The 8,901-nt window shown below is 41.9% G+C and overlaps 1 protein-coding gene across 1 annotated transcript in view; it reads right to left on the minus strand.

Annotated features, from left to right (window-relative positions):
* The window catches only part of LOC137305678 (SUMO-conjugating enzyme UBC9), a 39,680-nt gene extending 33,240 nt beyond the window's left edge, over positions 1-6,440 (minus strand). Inside the window, exon 1 of the mRNA XM_067974581.1 lies at positions 6,242-6,440. The gene's annotated coding sequence lies outside the window, so the exon portion shown is untranslated. The remainder of the gene's footprint in view (positions 1-6,241) is intronic.
* Between the last annotated feature and the right edge of the window lie 2,461 nt (positions 6,441-8,901).

The raw sequence follows: 8,901 nt of genomic DNA on the forward strand, positions 1-8,901 counted from the left end.
GCTTGTGTTCCCTTGAGTATAGGAGATTGAAGTGATATGATCACGGTGTTTAAAATGTTGAAAGGGTGTGATAGGGTAGATACGGAGAAACTATTTCCTCTGGTGAGAGAATCAAGAGCAAGGAGACATAATCTTAAATTTAGAGCTAGGCCATTCAGGAACGAAATTAGGAAGCACTTTTTCACACAAAGGGTAACAGAAATCTGGAACACACTCCTCCAAAAGGCTGTGGATGCTGGGTCAATTGAAGCTTTCAAGACTGAGATCAATAGATTTTTATTAGGTACGGATAACAAGGGAAATGGAGCAAAGCCAGGAAAATGGATTTGAGGAGCAGATCAGCCATAATCTAATTGAATGGCAGAGCAGACCAGCTGGACTAAATGGCCTACCCCTAGTCCCAATGTTCCTAGAATGGTTCAGCCCAGGACAATAGCTGGGATGGGGGATGGAATCGGCGGCAAATATACAGAGTTTGCACTGGGACCGAAGACAATGGTTTTCCAATGTTTAACTGAAGGAAATGGTGGCTCATCCAAGGCTGGTTATCGGACAAGCAGTCTGACGACACAAAGGCAGCGGAGAGGTCGAGAGAGGTAGATCTGGATGTTATCAACATACGTGTGGAAGCTGACCTCGTGTCTGCAGATGATGTCATCAAGGTGCAAAGTGTAGATGAGGAAGAGGAGGGTTCCAAGGACAAATCCTTGAGGGACTCCACAGGCAACAGTGCAGAGATGGGAAGAAAAGCTATTGCTGAGGATAGTCCGGCTATAATCAGATAGGTAAGAGTGGAACTAAGCGAGTACAATCCCACTGAACTGGACAACACAATTAGGGGAACTTAGTGCCTACAGAACACTAGTAAAACTTAATTTACTTAAAAGAGGAACAGTCAATTCCAAATAGCTCCAGGAGGACTATGTCAAAGGTCAGTGCATTTTATAAGATGCTTACATAATTCCTACAAATATACCCAATTCCTACAAATACACCCACACAGGTACATTTTCACAGGAAACAAAGCCCTCCAGTACTGTATACCTATCCAAAGACGGCCTATTCCATCATGGGAGACACCACAGCAGAACCCAATCCCAGGCCCCACACACACATTTTCCAGCAGAGTCTGCTAGACAGCCATTGAGAACAGGAACCCTGGCTGATTTTCCTATTCCAAACCCAGGGCACTGAGTTCATTTTAGTGCCCCTGATGCCATCCCAACCAAGATCAACAAACTCAGCACAGACTAGGCACCAAACCTGCTTTTACCAACTCAGCCAGTTCAACCCAGTTGAAAGTCACACCTTGTGCAAAAAAAATGTTGCAAGCACGCCCTCACTAGTATGCATTTAATAAACTGCTGAACTAGTATCTGAGGCAGTGTTGGTTTTAAGGTCCATTGCATTGGTCACATCAAATTAAAAAGCTCATATCTTATTACTTATCTCCACCCATCCTGCTCCCAGTTCCCTGCCAATATCTCACAAACCAACACCCAAGAGATTCAGAGAGCAATGTGTCAATTTTCTTTCCATCACTGTGGAAAAGGATTTGGCCTCTGCTCATTGCTTCCCTCTAATGGACTGGCCAATAAACAGCAGGTGGAAAAATCACAGTAGTGGAATGTGGGTTTGCCTCCACCATCAGAGCACTGGATTCTTTTAGGCTAGAAAATTTGGAGACCCTTTGATTAGCAGCTTTAATAAATACTACTCGAAAACTCTTCTTACATATCTACCCCTGCAAAGCTTTTCAAATCCAAAGCACAGAGTTAACTGGAAGTTTCCAACATGGCTAGAAAATTCCATTCTGGCTAGCCAAGGGCACATTTCTTTCCAGCTTTGGCCAAGCTGGGTGGGAAAAAAGTGTCCTGCCAGCTTACAAACAATGTCCCTCAACCATAAGCTGCTGATACATAATGGCATCTCACAGCAATGTTCCATCTTACATGTGGACCAAAACAGCACATTTTTCTTTAAGAACACTTTGGTTAAAGCTTCGGTATACAACATTAGCCGGCACCATACAGAGTCCCAGCTAGCTTGGGGGAAATAAAGCATGACTGCGAGTTATCCCAGACTGACTCTAAACATTCAGTTATGCAGCAGCATCGGCAAGGAGCATAGGGTATTGCCCTTCTCCAGACTGGTTAACAGCGCAGGTGGGGAGGGGAAGGAAGAACATTTTACAGTACACACCATATTTCAAATTTCTTACCTCTAGCTGAAAGTCAGAATTCTAGTATCTTCCATTTTAACTTATGGGACACATTCCCTTCAATGAAATATAAGCAAAGTTGATGTATGAACACTTGACAAAAGAAAAAATAATTCTTCTTCCCTCTACCCCCTCCACATTGAAGGTGCTGTCTGATGCTGGGGCACCAATTCATAACTGTCAGCAGCCATTCTTTATGTAAGCCTAGATAAGCATCATTAGGTTGCTTGATTTCAGGGAGATAGGTGGTGCCTAATCTATCCTCATCCAATATCCACACGCACTTTCAGCAGGGATCATTGGAAAGCAATCAAGAATTTTCCACTCCCTAACCCAGAATATTGAGGCTAACTGTGACATCCCCAGCTGAAAGCAGCCAGCTCGGCACAAATCACAGATTAAACCTGGGAACCTCCTAGTCCACACTGTTCAGTAACACATCACTTAACATTAACTTACAGCATTGTGGGAGCCCTAAAAAAAAATTAACTTAATTTCTACCCCACTCCCGTATTATAGTGCTTTTGTGTTAACTTTGACTTTCTACTACTCCACAATCACCTTTATGTTTCCACAGCCACACTTAGCAATTTCGGAAGTTATTGGATCTGCAAACTTTCTACAGGCGGAGGAAATTACTACACCGTAAAGCAGTTTTTTTCCAAACTCAGGTCCACTGAGTCTAAGAGAGAGCAAGGTCTGTCTACATGGGGTCAGACATACCATACACAGCAACCACTTAGTCTACAAGAATGTTTTCTGCAATGATTGCCAATTACTCAAAGGAAAACTGTGCTACGTCTTTCGCGACTGAGGCACCCAGGCTCAAATCAATATATGTGGGGGTCCCAGAGACAGAAAGTTTCAAAATCATTTTGCGACAGTCATTAAACAAACTTAAGTAAATGTTCATGTTCATTAAGTTACCACAAGGCTGGGACGTCCAACAAGAGGCACTTCACACAAAGTAGTGGAAATCTGGAACACTCTCCCCAAAAAAGCTGTTGAGTTTAGATCAATTGAAAATTTCAAAGAGATTGATAGGTTTTCGTTAAGCAAGGATATTAAGGGTTATGGAACCAAGGTGGGTAGATGGAGACAAGATACAGAGCAGCCACGATCTAACTGACTGTCGGAAAAGGCTTGAGGGGCTGAACGGCCTACTCCTGTTCCTATGTGGTCCTACAAGCATGTGCAGCCAAGCCCTGATAATGCAATCCTTGCAGCCCATGCAACTATTTTCACTTCCATTGTTCAAGTGTTGGTTTGTCTTGTTTGAGCTTTAAAAAGGACTATTTGCCTTAATGGTGGATAAAACATAAATCTGAACTTTTTGCGTTAGCTGATCTCAGGCAGGTAGTTGAAGGGCTCAGCAGGGGAAGTGAGGGAAAAGAATCACCATGATCCAGTGATCTCTGCTAGTCTGTTGCACATGTGCATGACTGAAGGCAGATGCAGTTGTGGTGCTTCCTACAGTTGAATAGCCTGCCAACACAACTGTTTAGTCTCACATGAAGAGCAGCACTTGGCCAAAATACTGGAAGGTGGCCAGCCTAGGGACAAGTCAGCGTCTTCGGGGGGGGGGGGGGGGGGGGAGGGATCTTAGGATCAATCTAGGCAGGTTATTTTTTTTTTTAAAAAAAGGTTGGGCTTGTGATTGCAACACTCATTTCAAAAAAGATGAAAGAATCTAAAGGAACAAAATCAAGATGCTCAAGCAGATGGGCATAGTCTGGATCTGAGCAAGAGAACACCTCTCACCTACTTACAAACTAAATAGATTCCTCTGAGGTTGCTGCATATAGGTCAACACGAGAAACACTACGAACATAATGGTCTGCCTGATATTTTTCTATCCACATGGAAATGGGAGTGCTCAGTAACCAGAAGCTGCTCAATCTGACTGCTAGGTTGAAGTTATGGAACTCATTCCTAAAAGGTAATGAGTTTAATTAGTAATGCTAAAGACACCTTTTTTTTAAATGGTTAACTTTATTTTACAAAGAGAATTTCAAAGCTCCCCTGATGGCTCAGTTGGTAAAAGTGACATGTATCAGAGCCATGAAAACCAGAAAGTCCCAGGTTCAATTCCTCGTCTGCCTTGAATTAGCTGCAGTTAACTGGAAAAGCAGTTGGGGCACAACAATTGAACTAAGCACCCCTGAGCTACAGAAGGGATGTCAAACGAGGATAGGGTCAGGCCCAGCTGTCATTTCCTCCACAGTCCAACAGCCTATTAACATCACTGTCCTGAATAACTGCCTGGGAAAGCTGCAACACTCATGGAACTCCACCACAGGAGAGGGGAGAAAAGTGTGAAAAATGTTGTGGCCTCCCAAAAGCTCAACAAGTTTATCCAGAATAGCTGACTCACAGAAAAGTTCTAGATTCAACACTTGGTCTGTGGCAAATTAACTGATTTCAGCCAGGACCACAGTAGGGATGCTACAGCCAGCGGCAATATATATTGGGGAAGAGGAAGAAATGGCCAGAGTTTTAACTGCTATCTAGTGACCACTGTTTGAAACACATGAGCGCAGACAGGGGAGAACAGAATCAGCCTTAGCTGTGATGGCATTTAACATGCTCATACTGATCATATGATTATGATATTACAATATGCAATTAGCATAAATGCATTTAAGGGGAAGCTGGATAGGTACATGAAGGAGAAAGGTACAGAAAGGTCTGACGAAAGATCCTTGACCTGAAAAGTTAACTTTCTTTCTCCACAGATGCTGCCCAACTTGGAGTATTTCCAGCATTTTCTGATTTTTTATTTAAAGAATAAAAGGATATATGTTGATAGGGCACAATGAAGTACAGTGGGAGGAGGCTCAAATGGAGTATAAACACCAGCATAGACCTATTGGGCCAAATGGCCTGTTTCTGTACTGTGAAATTCTATGTAATCAATATAGTCTATTGAAAACAAGGCTCTCATACTCACATATGGGGGTTAATGTCTGCACTAAAGCCATTCTTCAATTGAATGTTAGCAGCAGTTACCTACTTCTACATACACTATGTATAAATCATTTTTCAAAAAGTTAACTTTAATACAGTACTTTATGCTGCTCATTTCTAGAATCAGTGCAAGAGTATTTTTAATTTAGAGTCATAGATCCTTCCTCTACCAGAACACCAACAAACATTAGATTTTCAGAAGAACACTCCCACTGCTCTGCCAGAAGCATCTCCCACATGCACATTTTCTACTCTTTACACAATACAGGAGCAGACACAACAATGAGCTAGTAAAATTCAGTATACTTGATCCTAAGATAGCAGGACATACTAGGATAAGACTTTACCAAATGCTTTCAAAATTTTTAAGAGATTTAACACAAAGTGAATGGTAAAGTTTTGAAAAATTAATAGGATTAGCAGTGAGATAGTTCAGCACAGGGGTATCGTTACCCCCCCCTACAAATATCATGGGTTGCCAAACTTTGTTTAAAAAAGGACCTCTTTAATGTATTACATACATATGCTTGGTTTGAATCCCTTCCAATTGCCACATAAATTCATATTTGAAACTACCAAATTTCATTCAAAATTACAAAAGCCTCCAATTCAAGTTACTATTTTAGCCCCACCCCCCCCCCCAAAAAAGTATGTTTTATTGGTAAACATTAATTTCCATTTTTAAAATTAACCAGGGCAAATATTTTGATTGAACTTTATGAAGCTTAATGCCAGTGCAAGATTAAAAAAAAAAGCATGTGAGAGATTATTACACTGTACAACACCTGGAATAAAAGGTGGGAAGAGAGGTGTAAATGTGAGTGTGTAAAAAAAGTGTAAACACTTCCCAGTTTATCCATTCTCTCCTCCCCCAACCCCCTCCTCCTCCTCTCGTTTCCCTCCGTTCGCATCCAGTTTGTATCTTCCACAGAGGACCATGCATGGAGTCAGCTCTGGATCAGTCAGAAAACTGTCCTCATGTGAACCACGCCCAGTTATTGGGATGTTATTATTGTTGTTATTATTATTATTTTGACATGCCGCGCTTCTTACCTTCAGTGGGTGTTTTTTTTTTTTGCAGGGGTATTTTACGTGGCGGAGCTGGAGCGTTTTAAGTAATTCTCTCTCACACACACTCTCTCTCTCTCTCTATCTATCTCCCGCTACTCATTCACATCCACAGAACAACAAGGGACTGCTGCAATATGGCGGCGCCAGGACCCGTCCACCCCGTCAGGCCCCCGACCAGGGCTACCTTCCGCCAGCGGAAAAAAAAAAGAAAAGAACCAGAACTTCCCCCCCCCCAACCAAAAAAAAACCCATTCACCAATCCCAACCCACCGTCAGCGATGAACTTTCACACCACCGTGTGTGTGTGTGTGTGTGTTAAAAAAAATTACATCGCTCAAGTAAAATATCGCATTTTATTATAACCCCCTCTTAAGAAATTAAAATATTTATTTGTGAGGGGGGGGAAATGAAATAGGCGCGTATTTTGCTACCTAAAAGCCAGAATCGCAAACCGGTTGGAACCGGTTCGATCCGGTCCCGGTTTGAAAAAAAAAATCCGTTACGGAGCGTTCCTTCAGGCATTCTCTTCATATTTTGCTCTTTTTTTAATCTCATTTGCGGACTTTGATTAAACAAAAAAAAAACAAAAACTGGGGTTGTTATTTTTCGCAGACAAAAAAAAAAGTTCTTTTAAAGGGGAAAACGCCAAAGAATATTCTGGAAGCCGCCACATGGCGTCACGCGGGTGTTGCGATGACGTCATGGTTAACTCTTTAAACTTCTGTGGGGTGGAGGAATTTCACACTGCAGTTCCAAACTCTTCCAATATTCAAGTATGTATTCATAGTTTGAACAGAAGCTCCAAATGGAAGTTCATTTTATTATCTACTTTGGTGTCACACAATGTGGGACCATTAGTTGTTAAAGTTAGTATCATTTTTGGTTCCTTTTCACCGGACGATGGAGTTAAGATACAGATTAGTTATGATTTAATTGATGGGTGGAATAGGCCGGAGGGGCTGAATGGCCTCCTCCTGTTCCTATAAGTCTTTGTATTGTTTTTAATTCCTTTTCACCGTAAAATGGAGTTAAGATACAGATCAGCCATGATCTAATTGAACGGCGGAACAGGCTCGAGGGGCTGAATGGCCTACTCCTGTTCCTTTGTTATTATAAGTCTTCGTATTGTTTTTAATTCCTTTTCACCATAAAATGGAGTTGATACAGATCAGCCATGATCTAATTGAAGGGTAGAATAGGCCGGAGGGGCTGAATGGCCTCCTCCTGTTCCTATAAATCTTCGTTTTTTTTTTAACACCTTTTCATCATAAGATGGAGTTAAGACACAGATCAGCTGTGATTTAATTGAATGGTCAAACAGGCTGAATGGCCTACTTCTAAGTTCCTATATGCCCTAGAACTCATGTCATGATTGCAGCTGCTGCCTTGCCTTAATCTTGGTAAAAGGTGTTAACCCAATGTTGTGCATTAATATAAATCGGCAAGGGATTGAGGTATATGGTTTTGGTGCGGCTTTGTGACGTGACTAGGAAATAGGTAGGGAAGCTGTTGTTTACACATGTTCACACTCTTCCCTTGGAGAAAGTAATGTGAAGTAGTGGAAGGATTAACAGCCACAACTTGAATGCTCCTTCCAAAGCCATAACCATCTTTATACCAACCAACAGGATGGTTAGTCCTATATGGCGAGAGGATTTTATGGGCTCCCACAACCCATACAATGGGAGAGGAGGCACCCACACCCACCAGACACAAATTTCCTTCTGGATGTCCAGTGAGTTTTCAGATCCTGAGCTCTGGTCTCCTCTCACTGGGACTGTGGAGTAGGATGAGAATTCCACAGCCAAGCCAAAGGCTCGCTCCAGTAGGGCAGTAAGAGGCGGAGTTAAGATAAAAGAGACATTTTCTGACAGGAAGTGACAAGTGGTGTCATCCAGGGATCTTTGATGGAGCCTAGCTTGTCTTCCCTACTTGTAAGCTGGATTTGGGAATAGATGGGAGTATATCCAAGTTTGCCAATTATACCAAATTAGGTCTTGTAATTTGTGAAGAAGGAAGCAGAAAATTGCAAAAAAGACATAGGTAGTTTAAGTAGTAGAGCAGATTGATGGCAGATGCAATTCATTAGGCAGTACACTTTGGCCACAAGAACATACAGTCTAAATAGGAAGCACAAAGGGAATAAATGAACAATGGGATTTAGGGGTACAGATACAGTCATTAAAAACTAGCTCACTGCTGCCAAAAGCAATCCAAAAGGGCTAATGGGATGCTGGGCTTTATCATCAGAGGTATAGAATATAAAAACATTGGAGTATCATGGTCAGTTTTGGGCTCTCCACCTTAAGAAGGAAACAATGGCCTTGGAAGGAGTGCAGTGATTATTCACCAAATGATACCTGGAATGAAGGGACTTAACTGTGAGGAGAGACTGGGTAAATTTTAGGTTATATGGCCTCCTCTGTGTTGTAAGATTCGATGATATTGCCTAAACATGAGGAGATTAAGGAGTGATCTGTTTCAGGTAGTAAGGAAATTCAGAACAAGCAGAAATAAAATTTGTACTGAGCTGGAAGCAAATCCAGAAAAAAAATCTTCACACATTGGGTTGGGAGTGTATGGAATGCAGTGCCCCAGAATGCCATAGATGCAGAAGCAATTAAGATGTTTTAAAGGGTCAG

The sequence above is a fragment of the Heptranchias perlo genome, chromosome 40 (assembly GCF_035084215.1).
Source record: "Heptranchias perlo isolate sHepPer1 chromosome 40, sHepPer1.hap1, whole genome shotgun sequence".
Classification (NCBI taxonomy): domain Eukaryota; kingdom Metazoa; phylum Chordata; class Chondrichthyes; order Hexanchiformes; family Hexanchidae; genus Heptranchias; species Heptranchias perlo.